This window comes from Lissotriton vulgaris, chromosome 3_2, assembly GCF_964263255.1.
Source record: "Lissotriton vulgaris chromosome 3_2, aLisVul1.2, whole genome shotgun sequence".
Taxonomy (NCBI): Eukaryota; Metazoa; Chordata; class Amphibia; order Caudata; family Salamandridae; genus Lissotriton; species Lissotriton vulgaris.
This window is the reverse complement of record NC_141690.1, coordinates 25,134,526-25,157,006: the sequence shown is the minus strand read 5'-3', so window position 1 is coordinate 25,157,006 and position 22,481 is coordinate 25,134,526. Positions and strand designations below refer to the sequence as shown.

The following is a 22,481-nucleotide window of genomic DNA, read 5'->3' as shown; positions in this document are numbered from 1 at the left end:
ACAGTGGCACATTTCTTTAAATTTAGTTTTTCTTCAGAGGAAACATAGTTCTCCCCTTGGAGACAATTCATCCCCTTTCCATTGTCCAAACGTATTTTCTCCCCCACTTGCTAGCAGTAAATCCTCAACAATTTCCAGGGTGTGAAAGGGTTAGAGAGTAGTTCTGGAATGGCCAAAAACTCACGTCTGAGACTGCTCACAAAACTGTAGGTCTAGACAAGTCTTGAAACACCCACTCACCACCACATGCTTCGGATTTAGTCCCACAGAATGTTATTCTGTTGCGATGAAATATTCCACAAAAGTAAGAGGATTTAGGACCAAATTTAGAGTTTGGCAGATCTAATACAGCATATGGGATTGCATCACATTTGTGGAGTATCCCAAGTTTATTACATCCTACTGCACTAGTAATATGGCAGATGGGATATCGGTCACGGTTGTGATGGAGTACCCCATCTGACAAACTCTTAATCAGGCCCTCAGGCTGCAAGGCTTAACTTCTGTGAGTTCCTTGCAATTGTTACTCTATTCATTTACGCTGATCACTGAGCCTATGTGGATATGTTGTTGTGAATCAGCTCAAAAAACATCCTCCATTGTCAGCAAAGTTAGGTAGGAGTACATGACCTAAGTTGTCTGTACGGTGGTGTGTCCAATTACAAAACAAACAGTGTGCTGCCCAGAGAAGGTGCACTAGATCTGTGAGTTTGTAGTACTTGAGGCAAGCTGGGCAATAATTTATATGAGAAAATTCGGATTTCCATACCCCACCACCTCCCCTAAGTAGGCCTCGGACTGCTCTGCTTCACTATCCTGAGAGAGTCAAGTGCTACAATTGGGAACTTGGTTCCCAGTAGTGAGATAATTGTGAACTAATAACTTGTGAAGGACTCACATCCTTAGCAACTAATAACCCAACTTCTTTAAATTCCTGAGTATAGGGCGGCATGGTCTGACTACCTAAAATGATGGACGGTCTCAGAGGAGCGACCAAGTTGAACCCCCACATCTGCACACATCCTGCTGCTGGCCGTCCGACTTGGGCCTGTTGGGGCCTGCAAACACATCAGGGCTGACACCTGCGCCCAGGGGCTGACTTTTGTCATGGATTTTTCCCAAACTGAAAAACCTGTGAGCTCGGCCGCAGGAACCAATATGGCAGCCACGGACAACTCTGGTTGATCCGGAGGTTTCCGGCACCTGAGAACTATACTTTGCAGCCGCTACGGAACTGGAGTAGGTGAGGACCACAGCACCCTCCGAGCTGCCCCCTGTTGTCCTTGGCACCAATCACTATTACAAAACTCCAACGCAGCCTGGGGCTTGTTTCCTGGCGCGGATATCGCAGGTGTAATGGTGGTCCAAGTTTGCTGGTCCTCAGGCACCCTGGAGCCCAGCTCGCCGGCCACTGCTGCCAGATTGAGGTGGGTCCTCTCCTGCCCCCTTCATGTTTTTCCTTCCCTGCTCGTCTCTGCTGCTGAACACAAGGATCTCCTCCCAGGCCTGTTTGGCCCACTGTTCAGTGGCAGTGGGATCTTATGCAGAAGGGCGTAGTAGCGTGGAATACTGTGTCTGAGTAGGAGTGGCCTGTGCCGGTAGGGAACATATCTTTGGGACCACTACCTTGATCGGCAGATAAAGAGGGGCACGGACCTTCGGTGTTCCCCCTCCGAGTCTGCATATGGGAGAGGCCCATTCCACTGCCCGCTGGCTCTTAGCCGGGCCCCGGGTCTATCACGTCTCTGCGCTTCTGAATGACACCAGTGGTACTCCTTTTCGGAGTGGATTGGCTACTCATGCCCATATCAGAAACAAAAATATTGTGGGGCCAAATATCGTGTCAAGAATATTTTGGGCAAAAATATTGTGAAGGCAAGTTTCCATAGTTAAGCAAAGTTTTACAATACATATATATAACGGATTCCTGATCGGCTGTTTGAAACTCAAGAGCCGTGATCAATAAAGAAGTGATTGATTAAGGTAGAACGTAGAATTGAGAACATCACAAAGATAGAGTGGCTTATAAGTGTTACGATTCTTATGCCTATATGGCAGAGATACCCGCCACCCCCTCACAACACAATCCCCAAGAATTGGGAAACCGGAAACAGTTCTGAACTTTTGGAAGGCGGGAGGGAGTTACCCTCCCGGCCGTATTTATTAAAATATGAAACAAAATTAAAACATCAAAATAACAGTTTCATATCATGTACAATTTCATATCCACATTACGATGTTTGGCTAACCTTAACATATTTCTAATACAAAGGTTCTCCTAGCCGATACTAACATCCTGACAAATGCATTCCAATTTGAAATTGTACATCCTAACGTTAAGGGCCAACGGCAAGGTCGAACCGGTGTCAGATCCCTAAACCAGAACTCCCCCCTCACTTGTGAGGGGCGGCCGCACAGAGGACTGCACCTCATGTGCCATACCAATTTCCCTTGTCTTGACGGGGGCCCCTGTTAACTCGACGCCATCTACGTGGTCGTCCGAGGACTCGTGTGAGGTGTCTAGAAGGTAGCGTAGACCCCCCTCCCCACCCCACACAACTTACCACATCTGCCGTCGCAGATGTCCTGGCCCCGGGAAATTCCCAGGAGGGGCCCGTAGCCCCTCCTATCCAGGGAGGGGCCTTGACCGCCTTCCCTTTCCTTTAGGCGTCCCGTCCTTTAGAAGGGACCGCCTCTCCGTTGAGGGGCCAATGGCCACCTCCCCCCGGGCGCTCCCATCCATAATGGGTGACGCCCCCCCTAGGGATTTTCCAATTACTGCTCACCGATCATGACCTTACCGCCCGACCAAATAATAAATACGACAAGATTAATTACTAAAGAAAGAAAAGGACTTTCAAACTTTAAGCAGATCAAGTCTAAATTCTCTAAAACATTACTGATCATACTGATGCAAGTCTTTAATAAAGCATACCGTGAAGAATAATCCACTTTATTGCGACCGAATCACAAACTTTATTCAAAACAACCTGTAAGAAACAATTACGACGACTTTATTTAAAAACGACCTGTAAGAAAACAATTACTACGTCAAATGACTTTTATTCCCAACAACTTGCTGTCTTCAGGGGCTGGTGGGTGGGTCAATATTGGCTCTTCGTTCCGTCTCGAGCTCACGTGCAGCGAGGAGGTGCAGCTTCAGAGCACAGGAACAAGAGGATGCTTCCGAGGACTATCGCTCCTTTTATTCTTCTTTGGGCGGGCGTAAACCCGCCTCCTCCCGTCTCCGGGGGCGTGGCTGACGGCTTCAGTGTCTAGGACAACCCACTCTTGGGCGGGAAAAAGCGCGCCCTGGCTACGCCGCTTTGGGCATACCAGCCGAGACGCGCCTCCCGCCAAAAATAGTTTCCCGGGGGGATCGGGGTACTCCACCATACGTTCGGGGGGACCGAGTGGTCGCCCCTTTCCATATGGCAGAGATACCCGCCACCCCCTCACAACACAATCCCCAAGGCCGGATAGTTGACCGGCTATCCGGACCCCCCACAAAACTCCTACCTAAAGGTCATGTTGCAAACTCCTTAACCAGGCTACGAGGTCTCCTATGAGTAAAGAATTCCCCACCCGGGACAAATGGACCCCATCCTCTAGATACATATTGTCCCCCCTGATACAACCATGAGAAATCGAATGCAATGTACTGGTACGGAACAGTCTACCAAGCTTGTTATTAATCTTTTTCACAGAATGATTTATAGCAGACACTGAATTAGCCCCCCGCCACACCTTTCGTGGAATCATATGGGACCATGCAATCGTGCACCCTGGAACCCTCCTCGCCAACCAACTTACTGTGGATAGTATCGCCTCGAGAAGTAGTCGTCTACCAGTGGTCACCAAATCATTGCCCCCGAGATGTACTATGATTATAGATGGCGGTGACCTTGTCCGCCCTAACAAACCCTCAAGAAAAGGTTGAAACTGGTCAATACAGAGCCCGCCCCTTCCGTAGAAGGTCACCCTGTACCCGTATTCCCCAGCTGTGTGAATCATGTCACCTGCTTTGAATACGTCCCCGGCACGCCTCACGTATGAGTGGCCCACGACCCACACCACTCTTTCCTCAGCCGGTGATCTCTGACCGCTGGTTCCCAGGTGTCGGGCCGACTGCACAGTCCGCCCCGCCTCGTAGGTTTGCGAAACTGTAACCAAACAAAAACAAGAAGCATGAGTACATGATATCAGCTTCACAACATGTGCAACCGCACATACCTTTTGTAACAGTTCGAGGACCAACGCCCCAACTGTTTCACTTTTTCCACACTCAGACCCCTGGCTGTAGCCTCAGTAGCAGCCCCTATCCGAAAGGAATGAGTCCCAAACTCGCCCGGGTTCAGGCCCGCGGCCGAAATCGCCATTGCAAGCACCCGCTGGAACTGAAACTTCGTCAGTGGGGTGGCATCTGCATGCCTCAGCAAGGTCCCTCCCCATGATGCCGCCCTCTGCGCCAAATACTCCTCCACGCATGCAACTGGGCACATGGGAGATCCAGGAATCCGCTGGACTACTACACTGTCCCCGATATTGCCTTGATCGGTTTTGGACCTGACAAACGAGACAATCATCGTCTCCCCCTTTACTTGAATGTGCTCTCGGCACAGTCCACCCCCCGTATCCTGCTTATTTTTTGCCACCAGTTCGCTTACCCGCATAGCCCCATGAAATGCTAATGCAAAAGCGGCCCGGAATAAAACTGTTTCCGACTGGGATGAACATGTAGCAGGGAGTACGGACAGTAACAGGGCCAGCCTATCCAGACCTATCGGGTGCCTTTCATCTACTCTGCGACCCTCAAGGCGTTGCCACCCACGCAGCGCTTTCTGCACCACGAAAGACGCTGTAGGGTCCTGGATACCATGAGCCCGCGCCATGAAGGAAATGGCAGCCCGGTGCCTCTGGGCCGTGGCCACCGATTTGCCTGCCCTGCGTAATGACAGTAAAAACTTTATGACAAATTCTTCCTGGCCCCAAAGCTCCCCCCTAGCAGAACCCAAAAAGGACCAATAGGAACGGAACGCCCCTTGATATGCCTTCCTTGTCCTGGGTGCTAAACTCTCTCCTACGAGGTTTTGTAGTTCGGGGCACCGAGAGACCAGAGAGCTTCGGGAAATGGTGCCGCCACCGGGTCCGCTGTGGGCATAAAACCCCAGAAGGCCTGCATACGGAAACGAGAAAGCGCATCAGCAGCCTGATTCAGCACCCCTGGCACATGCCTCGCTCTAAAGAGCACGTTCAATTGCATACATAGTAAAACAATTTCTTTGAGCAACCTCAGGACCCATTTGCATCGTGCTGCCTGACTATTGATACACTCAACCACGGTCATGTTATCAGACCAGAACACCACAGAGTGATCCCTAAACCCCTCAGGCCATGTTTTCAAAGCCACCAGAATAGGGAAAAGTTCGAGAAAGGCAATGTTACTCGTTAGCCCACCCTCGTGCCACCATGACGGCCACGTTTGAGCCGACCAGTGATTGCCAAATATGGCGCCAAAGCCTACACTCCCCGCCGAATCTGTCCACAGCCCCAACTCTTCGGAGGACACCGCCGGCTTCGTCCAGACAACCCGACCATTGAAGTCCGCCAAGAATGCCAACCAAATGCGCATGTCCTGGCGAATCTCGGCCGAGAGCCTCGTGCGGTGATGCCCCTCTTTAAGACCGACCATGGCTTGTGCAATCGAGCCGGAAAAGGGGCGGGCCATTGGCATTATCCTAAGGGCAAAATTCAACTGCCCCACAGTCTGCTGCAATTGATGCAAGTTCACCTTAGTTTCTCTAATACATGCTTCAAGCGAAGCCCTGAATTTCCGCACTTTTTCTACTGGCAACCGGAAGCAACCTTCTTCGGAGTCGAGCTCTATTCCAAGAAACTCGAGTGAAGTTGAGGGCCCCACAGTCTTACCTGGCGCCAATGGCACACCAAACTGACTCATCAAATCACAAAATTCTTTTAGAGCCTGCGCACATTCCGTGTCCCCGGCTGCCCCCAGGAACAGAAAATCGTCTAGATAATGCATGACATGCTGAAAACCCGTAATCCTTGTGAATGCCCATTGCAGAAAACAACTGAATTTTTCAAAATAAGCACACGATATGGAACAGCCCATTGGCATACATTTATCCATGTAATAGCGCCCCTGAAACATGAAGCCCAGGAGACGCTGATCGTCCGGGTGTACCGGGAGCAACCGGAATGCGGACTCAATGTCAGATTTGGCCATCAGCGCTCCGGGCCCCAGGCGATTCAACATGGCGACCGCATCATCGAAGGATGCGTACCGCACCGAACAAAGCTCTGGGTCTATTGCATCATTAACTGACAAATCCCTCGGGGCTGACAAATTATGTATCAGTCTAAACTCACCCGGGTCCTTCTTGGGGACCACTCCCAATGGTGAACAAACAAAATTAGGAACTGGTGGCGTGTTGAATGGTCCCGCCACCCGACCCCGGGCTACTTCTTTCCCAATCTTCGTTTGCACCACTGCCGTATTATGCAGGACCGAAAGTTGGTTCTTACACTGTGCTTTACCCTGAAAATTCCCCACCGGGATGCGGAAACCGTAAGAAAAACCATCTCGCAACACCCCAGCGGAGACATGATCAGGGTATTCGCTGAGCCAAGGAATCATTGCCATGGTATCAACCGGTGTAGGTAAAGCCGCCCCTCGGACTATGTCAGACCTGTTTGGCGCTTGCCCTACTACCATTATCACCTGTTTTGGCTCTGCACATGGTCTCGGGATGCGAAGACTGTCCACACCCCCCACATTCATGCCTAAATTTGCATGACCCCTGGGGCCTCGTACACTTTCCCCTATTAAAGTTCCAGCATACCCCTTTTTTACCTGTATTGCAGTTCGGCCTTGGGTGATGCTCATTACTTGCCCCCGACCGAAAGGGCGCCCCGGATGGTTGGCGGGAAAGTTCGCCCCCGCCCCCCCCCCCCAACAATGGCGCCTTTAACATGCCTGATTTTTCCATTTTTTGCCACGAAATGGAGTCGTAACAATTCCACGTCAGGCACGTATCGAACTCTTTAGCCTTACGAAAAATGTTATCATAACAAAACCACTCATTGCCAACATATGTCTGAGAATATTCCATAATACGTGACTGGTACACAGGTAACTCGGTCAACAAATCAGGTCTCCGTTCCCCCATAATCGAAGTGAATATTCCAAATGCTCTACCCCAGTTACCTATCGTCTCATCGACTCTAAAGGCGGCCATTTTTGCGCGCCAAACACTCGGATGCATGAGTTCCTTCTGAACTTTCACATGCTCAATCTCATAATGGTCAGTTAGTAAGGAGAACATGTTTACGTATTTCTCAGCCCATATCCGTTCTTTGACCTCCATCGGGATATGCTGAGCCAATTTCTCCCTTCTCGAGGGTACAGACCCCTTCCCCGCAATCGGCATTAGCTGCTTACCTGAGCCAGAAGCTGTAACCGCCATTGCCGCCGAACTTGTGCCAGCTGCGGGTTGCTCTACTGGAGCCTGCGGGGAAACAAACGGACAAGGAGGTTTCGCGGCCGCTCGAGACTGCCGCAACTGCCTCATTAATTGCTTGGCCTCCTCGGCCGTGTCCCCCGGAGCCACGGAACGCCCGCTGCTATTACCCAGCCATGCCGCCAACTGGGCGGCCAACTCCGGGGGCATGTCCCCTTCGTCCACTGGGGTAACCACAACGGGGATCCGCTGGCACTCAGCAGGAGCCGGCGCGGGAATCTCCGCTGGTCTAGGAGGGCTCGCCGGGGGAGCCTCCGGAACTGGGACCTCGTCCTCGTTTGACCCATTCCTGGCCCTCTTCCTTCTTCCGACGGGGGCCTCCGTCGGGTTGGGTCTTTTTGGCCTTCCCGCACCGTCCCTGGCCGCCATTTTTCTCTTCATCTCTGCCATGTCTTTCACCAACATCCGGAGCATCTGGTCGGTGCTGACCTTTTTTGCGACTCTCTTGCCCGGCATTTCCCACGTAGGTGAAAGGTCCTGACCCGATTTGAAATGCTGAAAGAGAAAAGAGAAAATTACTAAATTCAAAATTGGCTCTTCGTTCCGTCTCGAGCTCACGTGCAGCGAGGAGGTGCAGCTTCAGAGCATAGGAACAAGAGGATGCTTCCGAGGACTATCGCTCCTTTTATTCTTCTTTGGGCGGGCGTAAACCCGCCTCCTCCCGCCTCCGGGGGCGTGGCTGACGGCTTCAGTGTCTAGAACAACCCACTCTTGGGCGGGAAAAAGCGCGCCCTGGCTACGCCGCTTTGGGCATACCAGCCGAGACGCGCCTCCCGCCAAAAATAGTTTCCCGGGGGGATCGGGGTACTCCACCATACGTTCGGGGGGACCGAGTGGTCGCCCCTTTCCATATGTGTTGGTTTAAAGGTCACCAATCATCTCATCTGGTTTGGATCACTTCAAACCATCAGGTATGGAGGGTATGTGGCTAGTATGCATTGTGTTAGATTGGAATTTAATCACGATAGGTGCCCGGCAATACCGACTACTATTTGACATGTCTAGTTTTAGTATTCATTATAAGGTAGAGAACTTTGAGTAACGCCTTTTTTGTGCAGGGTGGCTTTTAAACAGGGATGACTTATATCTAGTTGTTAGATACAGACGTTTGTATTTTTTAGATGCCAGTTTCTGTTTGTCGACCACACAGATGCACTTTATTTCAGTAGTAAGAATTTTGGTAAGTAATTCACGGCTTTGTCCGCCTCAAACACAGGGTGTTTTTACGGCTTTCACTTCTTTGGTTCTCACAGATTTCACTTGGTGCTGGTCACACAATATTTTTCAGTTTGAAGCTCCGGCATAAATGATTCAGTATGAATTGTGACTGTTACTGCCATTCAATGTGCTGAATAATGGCAATTGTTGATATAATTTTCACAATATCTTTTTCAGTTCCCCCGAAGAAGGGATTCAATCCCGAAGTGCATTGGGACTCGCAATAACAACAGTATTGTTTCAAACATTTGTAATTGTTCATTGCCTACATGGATAGGTGTTTTTATGTCTGTTCCATATGACCAATGTAGCAGACAAGAATAGAAAGTTTACAAAATGGAGACTGTGAGAACATTTCTATATGATTTATGTTTAAATGAATGTGTAACATATTAAAATTGTTAAAAGAGTATATATAGATTGTTTTCATTATTTGTGCAGACGTCAGTTTGCCACCAACGGTGCGGGCAGGGTCAAGTGACTGATGACACTTGAAGGTTTTTTCTATAGTTTAACACGGAGGGTAGCATCCTTCTTCCCGCCCAGCACGCCCTGAATAAATACTTGATTATTTAGGTCAAAAGATTTTTCAGAGGGGTTCAAGACAAGGTGTGCACAGCACAAACCATTATTTGTGCTCCACAATACTGCCATCCTCCTTTGTTCCAGTTTTCAATCCTGAGTCATGCGCTAAAGACAAAGTAAAAAAGCCATGCCTCGTTTTGGTACTTTTTTGCTAATTTACATTTGTCAAGCTGTATTGAGCCACAGTCATTTAGAAGCATTTACGGTGGACAATTGAAGGCCCAGATTCATAGTACTCCTGCTTGCTGATCCACATCTGCTGGAACTGGAAGGTGGACAGGGAGGCCAGGAAGGAGCCACCAATCCAGACAGAGTACTTGCGCTCAGGTGGGGCAATGATCTTAATTTTCATTGTGCTTGGTGCTAGTGCTGTGATTTCCTTCTGCATTCTGTCTGCAATACCAGGGCACATTGTGGTACCACCAGGCAATACTGTGTTGGCATACAAGTCTTTTTGGATATCAACTTCACACTTCATGATAGAGTTGTATGTGGTTTCATGAATACCACATGATTCCATAACAAGGAAGGATGGCTGGAAGAGAGCTTCCGGGCACCTGAACCTCTCATTGCCTATGGTGATCACCTGACCATCAGGCAATTCATAACTCTTTTCCAGGGAGGATGAAGACACAGCAGTGGCCATTTCCTGATCAAATTCCAGGGCAACATAGCAGAGCTTCTCCTTGACGTCACGCACAATATCTCTTTCGGCTGTAGTTGTGAAGCTGTAGCCTCTCTCTGTCAGGATCTTCATGAGGTAGTCTGTCAGGCCACCGCCAGCCAAGTCTAGACGCAGAATGACCTGAGGCAGGGCATAACCTTCATAGATGGGCACAGCGTGGGTGACACCATCACCAGAATCAATCACAATACCAGTGGTACGACCAGAGGCATACTGGGACAGCACATCCTGGATAGCAACATACATGGCTGGAGTGTTGAAGGTCTCAAACATGATCTCTGTCATCTTTTATCTATTGGCTTTGGGGTCGAGTGGAGCTTCAGTTATAAGTTCAGGATGTTCCTCTGGGGCAACACGGAGCTCGTTGTAGAATGTGTGATGCCAGATCTTTTCCATATCATCCCAGTTGGTGACAATACCATGTTCAATACCGTTTTCATTAGTATTTTTCTCATAGACCGTATAGCGCTTGGACACTCTCAAGTAGCCGAGCACTCTAGAAACTCCATTCATTAACACTATAGGTAGAATAATCCAATATCAAAAGGAAGGCTGTTCCAAAATACAAATCTGGTTGACTAGCTGGATACTAAATCTGAAACAAAACAAGTCTGAATTCCTGTCAGTTGGTGCCAACCCTGAAAATATTAACATGAATGGATAGGTACACAACTCAGAGAAGCAGATCTTAGCTTTGAACTGGTACATATTGCTAAATCCCTAAGCTTTACACTATATAAAAAACGAAATCTAGTCCCATATAAAATATTGGCAATGATGCTCAACAACAGTTAAGACTCATTAAAACAAGTGTGATACTAATTCCTTGGCAACATATCGTATTGGTCAATCACGCTCTTCCAATCTCAAAACTGGAATATGGGATTTTCATGCTCACTGGCTTTCCTACTATCCAGAAGGTCCCAATGATAGCTGTCCTTCACAGCTGCAAGGCAGGTTACAGACACACATTAACCTGACTCTATCAAAGTAACATGTATAAAACTCTCACTTATTTGTTTCCCATGCCAATGTGTATACACGTATGTATGATATTTAAAGTCCTCAAATAAAACAACGGCATTAGCTGAGAAATAAATGATTTCCATTAGCAGACTGAAATAAGTACTGCTCTTGAAACTGTTGACTGCTTCCTGATGGGTTCCAGTATGGACTTCTGTCACTGTCTCGGAATACACCTTTCTACCTACACAATATAGATACTGCTGCCAAGTTGCTGAAAAACATGAAAAATACATTCTATACTTACCATTTTGCACAGTAAACCTTTTCTATTGTCCTCCACCCTTAATCAGCTTTAACATTCCTAAGATGCAATGGATATGTACTCTTCTAATTGCATTAGAACAGTGAAATTGTGCTGACTGGGGCAATATGGCCGCTGACTGGGGGCAAGATGGCCCCTGACTGAGCTCGCGAAGGCAGCGCCGACCTTCCTCTCCCTGTTTGAGCCCCTGTGGAGAATGACTGTTAACTGGGAAAACTATGCCTACCTGGGTCTGCACTAAACCTCTCCAGATTACATTGGCCTCGGCCTCGGCTGCTGGCTCCGAGGAAACCCCAATACTTCAGCATTATCCGCGACACCAGTACAGCCCTCATTGTCCTCTCGGGGGCTTACTCAGTGTTGGGAAGCCCTGCTTGTTCTTGCTGGTATTTTGCAAGGTTATTGTCTCCCTCCAGTGGTGGTGGTGCTTCAATATGGCTCCCAAGACAAGCAAAGTGCTTAAAGACCAGAACACCGGCAAGGATGTCGCTAAAGATCCCTCAAATGATATCAGAGACACTAAGGATGGTAAAGATGCGAGGGATCCGAAAGACGCTGTCAGGGAGCTCAAAGAGAGGAAAGAAAAGAAAGAACCATCCGGGGGGCCTGATTCTGGGGGAAACTTCGGGAAGAGGCGGCAAGGAGGTCCGAAAAAGAAAGGCGAAGAGACCAGAATGCAAGAAGTCGGAGTTGCAGGCGGGACAAGATTGCGTACGGCTACCGCAGATGCGCCAGCCTTCAGTGATTGAAGCATTCGTACTGTCAAGCGTTACCTTGGCGACGACTCCAGGGGGAGCTGTGGGTGTACCTGCCTGCTTCTCTGTCCCGCCTCTGCACCCCGGTATGGAATCCCTCCCACAGATTGGGAGCTGGTCTGACCTGCGGCACTCTGGAGGCGGATTCCCCGACAGCTAACCTGATGCATTCTAGACCGGGTAGTTCTGGCTCCTCGCCTCGATCTTCGCCTCCGCCTCAGAATGGAGAAAACAGCGAGGTGGGTCCAGATTTGAGAAGTGCGAAGTAGCACAAGGCAAAAGAGATTGATGGTTCATTTGTTGCTTCAAAGATGAGCGGGGGGGACTCCGTGTCAATGCCGAGCATGGCGTACAGTCATATTAGAGGTTTAGCTGAAGGCGAGAAGGGAAGCAAAGCTGCTAGTGGCCCAACTGACAGCGTGCAATTAGTAGAAACAGCAGCACCGATTGTAATCGGCGAGGCAACGGCCACTCAGTCATTGTCAGGTCACCTGAATCTAACCGCTCATGCACAACAAAATCAGGGTACTTTGGAGAGCCACGCTGGCAATTTAAGTAGCACCTCTTGCGAGCAGTTTGATAAAGGGACTATGTCGACCTGGGCAAGTGGTCCCCTGCTCTCTCCGGAAGGGGACAAGTTATTTTCTTTGAATGACGACACGGACACGTCACAGATCAGCGAGCAGGAAACGTCGCAAGAGAGCGACTCTGGAGAGGAGTCCCCAGCCACAATGAAGAGGCATCATAGCCAATCCCTGAACGCTAGACGATAGGCCAGGGCTAAAGGCAGATCCTCGGACTCAGCCACCAATAATAATAATAATGATAATAAAAACATTTATTAAGCGCCTGAATACACTAAGACAGTGCGTCTTTGCGCTAGGATGCGTACCAGACTCAGTTAGGAAATCAAGATCAGGCCACTGCGAGGAGAGGGAACAGGGGAAGAGAGACCCGCAGTTTATACTAATCTTCCGGAAATAGGTAGGTCTTCAGTTTCTGCCGGAACCTGGTTTCTGACGGCTCCATCCGTAGTTCAACAGGAAGCTCATTCCATTGTTTGCTGGCCAGGAATCTAAAAGATCGCCCTCCCATCCGTGCTTTATGTATGCGAGGTATCGCAAACAGCATACTGCCCATGGATCTCAAAAGACGCCTAGGACGGTAGATGGTTTACAACTTGTGAAGGTAGGCCGGGCCCCTGCCATGTGCAATGCGATGACTAATGCACATGGTCTTGAACCTAATGCGTTCCTTCATGGGGAGCCAGTGAAGGCTCTGAAGCGCACGTTTTCCTGAAGACCTCCTCGGCAGCTTCAGAACAAGTCTGGCCGCCGCATTTTGAACACATTGCAACTGGGTCAATCCCCTTTTACTGAGGCCACAGAGCAGGGCATTCCCATAGTTAAGATGGGACGTAACCAATGCATAGACTAGAGTTTTCCTGTCTCTAATAGGTGAGAGATCCAAGATCTTACGCAGGACCTTCAATATGCCATAGCATATCCCTGCCATCTTATCTATTTGTTGGGAATATGTGAGGTTGGAATCCAAGAGAACACCCAAATTCTTCACAGTGTCAGAGGGAATGGGTGTAGGACCCAGGTCAGTAGGCCACCAAGCTGATGACCAGATTGAGGGAGAAGAGCCGATCACAAGCAGTTCAGTCTTATTACCGTTTAGGCGTAGGCAGTTACACTTCATCCAACTTGCCAAAGCCACAAGACACGCAGAGAAATTGTCTGCCGTCTCAACTGGGTTGTGGAATAGAGTAACCACCAGCTGCGTTACATCCGCATATGATATGATAGCCACACCATAAGATTCCACCAGCCTGGCCAGGGGTTCCATATATAGATTAAACAGTACCGGCCTTAAAATGGAACCCTGAGGGGCCCCTTGATATAAAGTTCGAGGCGTGGATATGAAGGGGGGGCAATGGATTTGGAATTGTCTACCCGCCAGGAAGGAGACCATCCATTCATGCGCCGGGTCGGCAACTCCCATTTCACTAAGACGGGCAAGCAGTCTAGAGTGCGACACAGTAGCAAATGCCGCACTTCAGTCCAGCAATATCAGGGCGGCCGTCTGTCCTTCATCCACCTTCTGGTGAAGTAATTCAGTGGAAAAAAGAAGGGTGGTTTCTGTTGAATACTTCACCCTAAAACCAGATTGGGAGAGATGTAAAAGATGGTTATCTTCTACGAATTCGACTAGCTGATTGGTGACCAGTTTTTCCACCGCTTTGGCACAGAACCGTAAGAGAGAGATGGGCCTGAGATTGTCCAAGTTAGAGATGCTCAGGTTAGCCTTCTTTTTGACCGGGACTACCTGTGCCAGTTTCCATTCCTCAGGCACTTGTCTTTCTTGGAAGGAAAGAAGGGAAAGATTGTCTATATAACTCCATAGGAGGCAAACATGGTTCCTAAGAATTTTAGGGGGTGCCAGATCTGTAGGGGATCCTGACTGGATGGTCATAATTATCTTCACCAGGCTGCTGGAATGGGATTACTCTGCATCAACACTGTCAGCGTGTACTAGTAATGGCCCCGAAGTATGGGGTGTGGGCAGAGCTGGCAATTCGGGCAGTACCCCTACCCCGACACTGAAGCTATTGTATCTTACACTAAAATAAATGCAGGGGGAGGCCAGGCAAGAAAGCAAGAGGTCACAACTTGCTACTAAGAAACTCCAGGGGGCCATCCGGAAAACAAATAAATTATGCTCTGATATGTCAGAGCGAATACCCCATGTAGAAGAATGAACTGCCACGATTGAGAAAAAGGTTGAGAAAATCCAAGTCTTTAAAGCCGCACAGGAGAAAGAAGGACGAGATATAGATTGGAAACTCGAAGTTTCCGAGAACCGGCAACGCCGCAATAATGTCCGTCTTCCTGGTCTGGAGGAAAATGTGGAAACTACTGACGGGTGCCTTTCTGGACTTGGCCCAGTGGAACTGCAAGCTAGAAATACAATGCACACATCAATTCTCAATGTTTAAGAGAGCACAGTCAAAAAATCAAGCGGGGCAACCTAGGGCTATATTGATTTTTGATGGCAACTTTCTGCTAAGGCAGGCAATTTAAATTTAGATCAAGCCAGACCTGATTCAAAAAGATCTTTTGAGAGGCATACCTTCTTCACTCTGCCACATTTTTGCCACACTACGGTCGAGCGGAGATGGAGGTTACGCCAGATGATTATTCTGTTTCAGGCTGTGGGCTGCGAAGCTTTTCTGGTTTTTCCTGCAAGGCTTAAAGTTATTTGCAGAGGGAGGGTCAGGATGTTTTTTTTCGGAGATAAAGGCTCAAGACTTTCTTACAGAAGTAACTGAATCATGAGCGGGAAAGCCCCTTGGTAATCCAATTGAAAGAGGAGCCCCAGGAAAGGACTGTTGCTTATTGTAAATTTGTTATTATGTAGCTTAGTCTGCTGAAGCGTCCTTGGTTATCAATGCATCATGAAGTGAGGGGTGTGGGCTTTTAAGGGTGAAAAAGAAGAAGTTGTTTCTTAGATTATTTTGGTCTGGGCATTGTGGTGGAATGTTTCCGTTTCTTTTTTCTTTCCAATGGCTGGGGGGGAATACAAATAAAGGGGGTATAGGGGGTCTGGGTCTACATCTGGAATGTTTTAAGATTTATTTAAAAAGGTTAGGCATTGCATGGTTTATGGGCCACTTTGGGGGGAGGGAGTTGGCGCTGGCGGAGAGGGAGTCACAGCGGTCATACTTAGGTCATAATTGACCTAATTGCCTGTATGGGAGGTAGGGGTGGGGGTGGGGGTGGCAGTGAGGAGGGTGGCAGTGAGGGGTTGTCTGCGATGGGGCTTGGCAAGGGATCAGCACAGCATGAGGTACATCCAATTGGGAGGCTCGGGCAGGAGTGGTATAAATGGTTTCAATGGGGTTTTGTCCAGTCATTTAATGAGCTTCAAGTTATGTGTTTGAATGAAGTTACAGGATTTGAGAGAAGAATTCAAAGTAGGGTTAACTCCAGAGAACTCAGAAATTTTAAAAGATGAGTTTGCGGATTTTGACAGTAAATATTTGTGGGCTTAATGACCATCAGAACAGGAATAAGGCAGCAATTTGGTTGAAATGCTTACATATAGACTTCGTGTGTGTTCAAGAGACACATATAGAGGGATTTAGAGCCAGCAGAATGGAACAACTTGGGTTTAAACTATTGGCATATATACGACACAGGGTTCTCGAAACCGGGGGTGGCAATTCTTACCCGGAGGAATGATGTGAGGGTTCTCAGAAAGTCAGTAGATCTATGGGGTCGGTGGGTTGTGATTGAATGTCTGGTAAATAATTTTAAATTCACACTTTGTTCATTGTACGTCTCAACATGTGATGATCCCGAAATGTTAGAAAATGTAGATTCCAGCTTGGCAATGTGGCCTGCTCTGTTAATCATCTGCGGGGATTTTAACTTCAATGGTTTGGGGGTTCAATGGGGCACTCCAGGAAGAAATTATTCGGGAAAAAAAGAAAAGCGGGTCTGGCCTTATCTAATTTAGTTTGTAATAATGGTTTGATAGATGCATGGGCTCATTTGAAACCTTTGGAAGCATGAAGTACTTTTTTCTCTACCCCCCCATAAGGTAATGTCCCAACTGGATTATTTATTTCTGTCCAATCGATTTATTACGAATCTAGGGATTGAGAGGCATCCTCTTATTATCTCAGATAACAACCCATTAGTTTTGACTGTTCATTTTAAGACGATGGAAAAAAAGAATGTTGGGTGGACCTTTGAACGGAGGTTATTATTTGATCCTGATTATATTGTATATATGAAGGGATGGATCAAGGAATTCTGGGATTTTAGTCGGGGGAGCAAGGGGATGGATATATTTGGGATGTATTTAAGGCAGGGTGAGAAGGGAGACTTTAAGCTATTGCCTGAGTCGTCAAAAGATGGAGCAACTCAGGGAATCTGAAATCAGGGAGGAATTAAATAACCTAGAGGAAGCACTAGCCACAGGCCATTAGTACGGGAGAAGTGCTAGATAGAATATTATTACAGCTGGCTATTAAAAAGGCGAAGGCAGGGGATCAGTTTGCTAAAAAAGCAGCTGAGATTTATTGGTCTAAAAAAGAGCACTGTTAGGAATTCAGTGAATGTGTGAGACACACTCTGGCCATAAGATTTAGGCAAAAAGAGGCTGCCGGGAAGATTTCTGAAATCTTTGACTCTGCTAGGAAGGTTATCACAGACGCAGCGGGTATTCGCAAGATCTTTAGGCTTTTTTTCTATCAGCAGCTATATACAGGAGAATCAGGCGCTGCGTCTGGGGGTATACGTGAATACTTAGATAAAGTACCTACCCGAAAAGTTGATCCCACAGACAGTGAGGAACTAGAGAGGGTATTTTCCCATGACAAAATAATGGGTGCTTTACAAGATTTGCCCTCTGGAAAAACTGTTGGCCCGACCAGATCCCGCTAGAGTTATATAAGGTCTTTAAAAGTCTCAATTGGGTTGGATCTTATAGAGGTTATAATGTTAGCTCAAAAGGGGGGGTGGGGCAGTTCCTGAATCTTGGGCAGGGGCAGATGTTGTCGTTTTTTTGAAAAGAGACAAACCAGTCAGAGAACCAGGCTCATATCGCCCAATTACCCTTTTGAATAGCGATGTAAAAACAATTTCGAAAATGTTGGTCATGCTTTTAAATGGTATCTTAAAAAAGACTATTCACCCTTGTCAACATGGGTTTATCATGGGTCACGGAACAACACAACACATTCAGCGGGTGATTACTCTTTTTGATGCGATGGAGATCTCAGGAGACCCTATGGGAGTCTTGTTGTTAGATGCCGAAAAGGCTTTCAATAGGGTCTCCTGGGATTTTCTCTGTGAAGCAATGAGATGGTTTGGGCTGGGGGTGGGGTTTATCAAATCTGTCCAAGTGCTTTATACGACCCCACAGCTCGATTGAAGGTTAATGATAACTGTACTCTCCCTTTTAATATACAGAGGGGGACCCGGCAGGGCTGCCCCTCGTCCCCTCTGCTGTTTGCTTTTTACATGGACCCCCTGATTCGATTACTTGAGGCTAATAATGGAATCTGCCCAGTCGTAAGTCAGGGAATCGAATCTAAAGTCCTCGCCTACGCCGATGATGTGGCCATTATCACCACAGATCCACAATCGGCGTTGGAAGCAGTTGAGTCAACGGCACAAGAATTTGGTATATTTACTGAGTATTCACTTAATAGATCTAAGACCTAAGTTGTTAAGAATCTTCCAGTTAGCTTTGAGGATCCTCGTGTCATTGATTCAGCATTTTACCTAGGTATACGGGTCCCTTCAGGTTCCGGAAAACTGGTGGCTGAAAATTTGGAACCAGTAATTAGGAAGGCGAGGGTGGATCTTGACAGACTGAATAACCTCCATTTGTCTCTCGTGGAACGGTGTAACATCATTAAGATGATGTGTTTACCGAAGGTTTTATACCTATGTAGTGGAATCCCTTTGAAATTCCAAAAATCTTGGTTTAATATTTTGCAAGGTTTAATTAATTGGTTTATTTGGAGAAATGGGAAGACCAGGCAGGCTCTTCGGTTTATGTCTTTATCACGGGGAAAGGGCGGCTTTTCGGTTCCTGATTTTCGTAGTTAATATTGGGCGGCCGCCTTGAAATATATGGGGATACTGGTAGGGTCTTGTCCTGGGGACATGGAAGGGGAAATCGATCTCCCGGATGTCTATAAATTATCACTAGGCGATGATGCAGAGAACTTTTGTTTTTAATTCACGGAGCCTAGCTACTATAAACGGACGAAATTCAAGACGCTGATTGCGGCTTTTAAGATCTGGGGGGAGTTAAAGAACAAGATTGGATTGGGGAGACTCAATCATTATACAGCGTTATATAAAAATCCCACTTTTCCAGAGATCTTCTCTGATGAGATTATGGCAGGAAGGGCTACTAAGGGTGTCCGAAAGGCTGGAGATGTAATTGGGAAGCAAGGGTTTCGCCAATTTAAAGATATACAGATGGAGTTTGGGCTGGAAAGAGGCAATTTCTTTAAATATCTACAGCTGCGTAGCTTTTTCTGCAAGAAAATCGGAGGGTCTGGTGGGTTTGCTAGCAATAACCACGATACTACGCAGCTTCTTGCAGACTTCTCAGCTGCAGGCCTAACGCAAATTATAAACTCCCCTACGCACCAGGCAGGTCACACACTAGACGGTATATTTACTAACAGTCCTCTTGTAAATGTCACCCAAACAATTCCTCTCATCTGGACGGACCATTCAGCTATTTGCTTCACAGTGCAAATAAACCCCAATAAACAGAGCGTCACGGCACCTGCTCGTTCAACCTACAGAGACTGGAAAAATATTAATATAACCCAATTGGCAGAGATGGTACAGAACAATCATATCCCCAATGAGCACGACCCTACCAAAGCATCCTCTAACTATCTGACAAACTTAGATAGGGCCTGTAACATGCTAGCCCCGCCCAAATCATCACATCGGAACAGAAAATTACCTTCAGCCCCATGGTTCACTGAGGCCCTACGCATGCAGAAACAATACTGCAGGAACCTCGAAAGACATTGGCGGCGGAACTACAGTCCTGCAGATAAAACGAACTATAAAAATGCCCTCTCCATCTACAAAAGATTGATAATTACTGGGAAAAGCAATTACTTTACCACTCAAATCAATCAGGCAAAGAACTCGGCAGGAGAACTATTCAGGGTAGTTACCACTCTATCCAATCCCCCTGCGCCGCCCCTAGAAGGCTCCCAGTCACTGGCAGATGCCTTGGCCAGCTTCTTCGAGGAAAAAGTCAGCTCCATCTTCCAGACTTTCTCTCACTCTTCCCCCCAACCATCTTCGAGCCCACTCCTTACGGGCACTCAGCCAACCTTACTAACATTCAACCCCGTTGATCAGGATCCCATTCAACGTCTGGTAGCCAGCACTAAATCAGGCTCCCCCCTCGATCCATGTCCCCCTTCCATTTTGAACCTCATCCCGGAAGCAATTTCCCCCCCTTTGTCGAACATCTGCAACGCTATGTTCGCAACAGGTATATATCCCTCAGTCTGGAAAGAGGCGATCATAAAGCCGTTGCTGAAAAAACCAACGCTAGACCCTCTTATCCCAGCAAGCTATAGACCCATCGCCTGCCTCCCATTTCCAGCAAAGATTTTCGAAAAATCCATGAATATTCAGCTATCAAAATTTATCAATGACAACAATTTGCTCGATGACACCCAGTTCGGTTTTAGACAGGGACACGGGACAGAGACAGCACTATTGAAAGCCGCAGACGAAATCAGAACAACCATGGACAAAGGAGGGACGGCCGTCTTGATACTCCTAGATCTCTCCGCTGCATTCGACACGGTCGATCATGTCACTCTGATCGACCGTGTCGCAGCTCTGGGAATAGGAGGAACAGCTAAAGACCTGATTGCCTCATTCCCTGCCAAACGTCCCCAGACTGTCAAAATGGGCAACTTCACCTCCCAGACCTTCTCACTCCCCTGCGGCGTTCCACAGGGCTCCTCGCTAAGCCCGACGCTTTTTATTATCTATGTATCGGACTTAGCGAGGGTGATAAAATCCTATGGTATTGCCCTTACCACATACGCCGATGACAGGCAACTAGTGTTATCGGTGTACAACAACGGAGCAAGCGTTGCAGCCAACTTTCAGGAGGGAATGAAGGCAATAAGCTCCTGGATGTCATCAAACTGCCTCAAGCTTAATTCCGACAAAACGGAGGTGATGACATTCGGGAGCTTGTGACCAGCATGGTCCCCACAATGGTGGCCACAGGAGCTGGGATCCCCCCCCCCAACCAGTGGTTAAGGTCCGCAACCTGGGAGTCACCTTTGATAATAAACTGACCTTCCACCATCACGCCAATGCCGTAGTGTCATCTGCCTTCTACACCCTCAAAAAAATCAAGAAACTCCTTCCTTACCTGCCACAGTCAGCCGGCAAAACACTTATCAGCACCTTAGTGTTTTCAAGAACGGATTATTGCAACTCACTGCTGCTGAATGCTCAGGAAGGGGTTCTCAACAAACTCCAGACCGTGCAAAACGCGGCAGCCAGAACCTTACTTTCTATTCCCAAATTCACATCCATCTCCCATCACATTAAAGAGCTCCATTAGCTCCCAATCAGGAGTCGAATAAAATTTAAGGCTCTCTGTATAGCCTACAAGACCCTTAATAACTCAGGACCAAAGTTCTTAAGAGAAGCTCTCCGACCATTGGAGCAACGCAGGACCCTTCGATCCTCCGCAGCCTTCATGCTGCACGTCCCTCGGACAAAAAAGGCCACTTGGGGAGATAGGTGCTTCACTACTGCCACAGCTAAATTGTGGAACACCCTCCCACTCCATATCAAAACCGCACCTACGCTCCTCAAATTCCGAAAAAGCCTCAAGACATGGCTCTTCTCTTCCTCCTAACCCCCCCGTCACACTCTAGGGAGCTCTGTGATCACCAGCGCCGAGACACCCGTACGGGTATTTGTGCGCTTTAAAAATAGCAAAAATAAAATAAAATAAATAAATAAAATAATAATTGATACTATGCAAGGTAGGACTAAGGGAGTCATTGATATGATTTATGCAGAATTTAAAAGTCTTAAACAAGATGATTTAACTAAACATGAAGCTAAATGGGCTGAGCGTGAGGGGGTTGCCCCGGACGCACTCTCAAAATCTTTAGAGATGAGTCCGTCGGTTCTATGTTCTGCAGGGCTGTAGGCATAACACTTTAAAACTGCTTTCTTTCTATACTACACGCCGGCCAGAATAGCACAGTGGGGCGGGCTTTCAGGAACTACATGTCCAAAATGTGGGGGGTTGGAAGCAGATTTGGTGCATATGTTCGCCTCTTGCCCTCGCCTGCAGAGGTTGTTGGATCTGATTACGAAGTACCTAGATCGTTCACGTAGAGTAAAAACGGCAATAACCCCAGAATTAATTCTGCTAGGAATAAGTAGTTCAGACCAAAATGAGTTTGCTTACTGATTTCTTTTTGCTGCTAAGGCGGTTCTAAGGATCATTATTGCTTCTGCCTGGTTAGACCCTCTCCCCGCTACCTTTCAGCAATGGCAGGCTCGCCTACTTTCTATATATATAAAGGAGAGAGCGATTTATGAAAGAAAGGGAAAGAAAGAAAGCTGTTTGGAAGGAATATTTGGGCACCTTTTTCTTAAAATGGAAAGAATAGGAATAATCTAAGTTAACCTGGGAGTAAACTCATCTTGATGTTGGTATAAACTGGTTAAAACAAATCAGAACTTCTGTATCTCTTGAAATGTAGTTTTGACAAATAGCTCATCCATGTATTACTGTATCTTAGTTGGTGATTTTTTATTATGCTGCTCATCTGTCTGTTCTTGTCCCTTTGTGTCCCT

General features: G+C 47.5%; 1 protein-coding gene and 1 pseudogene across 2 annotated transcripts in view; both read right to left on the bottom strand.

Moving 5' to 3' along the window:
• Nucleotides 1–22,481, bottom strand: part of ARAP2 (ArfGAP with RhoGAP domain, ankyrin repeat and PH domain 2) — a 1,270,949-nt gene that overhangs the window by 1,047,512 nt on the left and 200,956 nt on the right. The gene's annotated exons all lie outside the window — the stretch shown is intronic.
• LOC147725311 (actin, cytoplasmic 1 pseudogene) lies at nt 9,535–10,317 on the bottom strand (annotated as a pseudogene). Its single transcript, XR_015309774.1, has one exon. The product of XR_015309774.1 is annotated as an actin, cytoplasmic 1 pseudogene (transcript).